This window comes from Capsicum annuum, chromosome 6 (genome assembly GCF_002878395.1).
Source record: "Capsicum annuum cultivar UCD-10X-F1 chromosome 6, UCD10Xv1.1, whole genome shotgun sequence".
Taxonomy (NCBI): domain Eukaryota; kingdom Viridiplantae; phylum Streptophyta; class Magnoliopsida; order Solanales; family Solanaceae; genus Capsicum; species Capsicum annuum.
The window spans coordinates 154,110,023-154,113,641 of record NC_061116.1 but is presented as its reverse complement, the minus strand read 5'-3'; positions in this window follow the sequence as shown (position 1 = coordinate 154,113,641).

Here is a 3,619-nt window from a genome sequence, read left to right as displayed (position 1 = left end):
AAACTAATGAGGAAACATGGATAAATTTCAAGATTTACATTGAACTTGATCATAAATTGGCGTATAATTCATAGTTGAACCAAAATAAGGATTTTTAGGCTTAATGGGTGAAAAGAACCCAATGATGAATACCTCACATACCTAAAGTAAAATATTTCGGGAAATCCTTGAAATTTATCTTGTTCTTGAGAAACCCTAATTGCTTGAGAAAGAAGAGAAAACTATCTCTCTTGACTCTCTTTGGTGAAATTGAGGATTATGTTGTGATTTAGAGCTTTTAGGGTCTTTTATGCCACCCCTTGTGAAGCCAAAATGACATGAGTTTGGCTTTTAAGGGAGTGAGAAAAGACATAAAGGCCCTTAGAAAAATGTACAGAAAAACATACCCCAGTCATTACGACTCAGCTTGCGACTTGTAACGACTGGTTATGACTCATGGTCTGAGTCATCGCCTGGGATTCTGGGACTTTAGGTATATTCTGGTTTGACTATGACTTGCCACCATACAACTCATCATAACTAATTATGAGCTGTAGGATGGAGTTATAGCTAGAAGTGAGGCATTTGGTCACACACTGGTTAGGTTACAGGTCTATTCAAAGACTCGTAAGGTCTGGTTATGAGTTATATCATAGACTCATAACCACTGGAGAGGGTTCTTGGACACACATACTAATATCACTATGAATCCCTCCATATTACTCATAGGAACTAATTACGAGTTGTATTGATCTATCGTAGTCACTAGGATTAAGGTGAAGGGATTCACTGAAGTGGTTACGACTCACTTATGATGACTTGTCACTTGTGGTACTGATTTATTGCGCTGATTCATAACCATGGCAGTCTTTCCAAGCTCTCAAGTAAGAATTTCCACTACTTCTTGCCATGGCCTTAGACTAAGACAAGGTTTAATGCATTGAAAAGCTAACCTCATGGGCTATTTCTTGGGAGGTTTAGAACATGAGAACTCAGGGTATTACAAAAGCACACCACAGGTATCGTCATACCATTTTGCTTGCAAGCTCATAACTTTGCCATTACAATTCAATTAACTTGGGGAGTGCCTCAGCCCCCTTTGTTCATTAAATCAAAAGTTAGCCAACAAGGGCTTCAAAATCCATGTTCATTGTTTATCCATTTATGCAATGCAATAGCATAGATGACTAAGTCAAACCAAGTGACAATTCAACAATTCAAAGTTATTTGCACAAGTAAGTTGAGGGAACACAATTATTCAAAATCAATTCCAAGTTCAAAACATCAATTTGGAGGAATACCTCGAACCCTATTCCAATTCCCATACCCATGCACCCTATTAGTCAAGAACATTTAATTCAAAGTATAAACAACTCATAAAAACCATAGGAAAACAATTCGAGGATCAACCATTCTAAAATCCTCAATCCATAGCAAAACCTATATTTAAATCTATATAAACCATTCATTTAAACACATGCTTTTCATAAAATAAGATTTGAGAAAGAGTAACATGCCTTAATCAACAAGAAATTATAAGAAGGAATCACCCTTGAAAGCTCTAATTTCCAACCTTGAGAAACCCTAAGTGTTTTTGCTTGATGAATTTGAGAGAGCCTTAAAAGTTGTTTTGATTATGTTATGGATGATAATGGGGTCTCCAATATGGTTTTAAGTCATGGTTTATTATTGTAGAAAAGGGATAATGTGTAAAGTACCCCTAATTAAAAGCTAAAAAATTATCGCCAGTAACTACGGGTCACTATACGACTCATGGGGACACATTACAACTGATCACCACAAGTCATACTTAAGGTAGAAACATGTTGTGTCTATATTGTTTAACTTACAACTCAAACCATACGACCTGTAAAGTGATCCTATGACTCATAGGATCTAAGTCATAACCAAGAAAGAACTATTGGGTAACACACTGGCCACCCTACATTTAGCACCTTACGACTCATGTAGAGTCACTACGACTCGTGAACCCCATTCTTAGTCACAACAAAAACTTTAGGCTAGCACACTGGTCAAGCTACGGTTGGGGCCTTATGACCCATATGGAGACCTTACGACTCATAAGGAAAGTCGTAGGTTGGGTAGTGAGCTCAAAGCTCAGGAAATTTTCAAGGACCAAAATATGGGATGTTACAATAGACCTTCCCTCATAGGAGAATAGCTTTTCTTTCTAGTCCTGTAGTTTAGCTCTAATTTTCTGAATCATCTATAGATAATATGTTTTTTATTTTATTTTGATGAAAATATGACATCCCAAATATGTACAAGAAAAATCTTTCCTTATAATTCCTATTGTTACTTCATCCATAGCTACATCACCACCTATTACACTTTGATATAAGTAAATAGCACTCTTGTCCTTATGTACTTTTTGTCCTGACACTTGCATAGTTCTTATTTCAGCTTTACAGTATAATCATTTCATCTGCAAAAGCAAGATAATTAATCGTAGGACTTCCCTTAGACATTCCAAATCTCTTAAATTCCTTTGTCCTTATCAATTTTTTCATTTCCCTTGATATAACTTAAGTTGCAATAATGAATAAAGTAGGATATAAAGGATCTCCCTACTTTACTCTCCTAGATGATTTGAAAAACCTATGTTGTTCATTTAATAATATAGAGTAACAGTTGTTTCTTATCATCCTAAACACCATGTTTATGATTCTTTCTCCAAATCCACTCCAAGAATGATAAGTTTTCATCTTGTCCAACTTAATAACAAGATTGGGTGGCTTACCTCTTTTTCTTATTTCAGTAATAATCTCTTGAACCAGTAAAATATTTACAACTATGTTTTTTTATTAGACAAATCTTCCTTGTTTAGGAGAGATTATGATAGGAAGTACCTTCTTGATTCTCTCATGAATAATTCCTGAGAAAATCTTTTTGACAAAGTTTCTAAGGGATATGGGCCTTAGATTTGAAAATGTGTAAACATTGGCTTTCTTGGGAAGGAGAACTAGGTTTGTGTGAGTGATAAATCTTGGTAGTTCTTCCCCACAAAAGAAATTCTTGACCATGTTGTATATGTCCTCTCTAACTATGTCCAAGATTTATGGAAAAAAGCTCTGATCATACTATCAGGTCCCCCAACACTACTTTTATTCAAACAAATGACTACATTCATCACCTCATCCTTTTCTAGAAATTTCAATTTCATGTTTTGTTCATAGGAAATTACAGTCGACAGACTTTCTAATATATCAAATTCAGTATTTTCCTCCTATTTAGGGAATTGTTTTTTATAAAAATCAGTTGTTGCTTCTGCTATTTCATTTTGATCCTCTAGCCACTCTTTTTCCTTATTCTGAATTCTTCTCACCTTTAAATTTCTCCTCCTTTCATGGAAGAATTTGATATTTCTTTTTCCATCTTTAAATCATTCCATTCTTTCTTTTTACCTCAAAAATTCTTCCTCTAGGTGCAGATATCTACTAAGCCTTACTTGTGTATTATGTAACTTCTCTGTGTTTTCCCAAATAGGATCCTCTTCAAATTACGTCTCCATTGCCTTTATGATATCTTTAAGGGTTGCTATCTCGTAGAGCACATTACCAAATCTCTTTTTACTCTACTATGTGAGATATTTCTTTACCTTCTTTATTTTATACTGAAA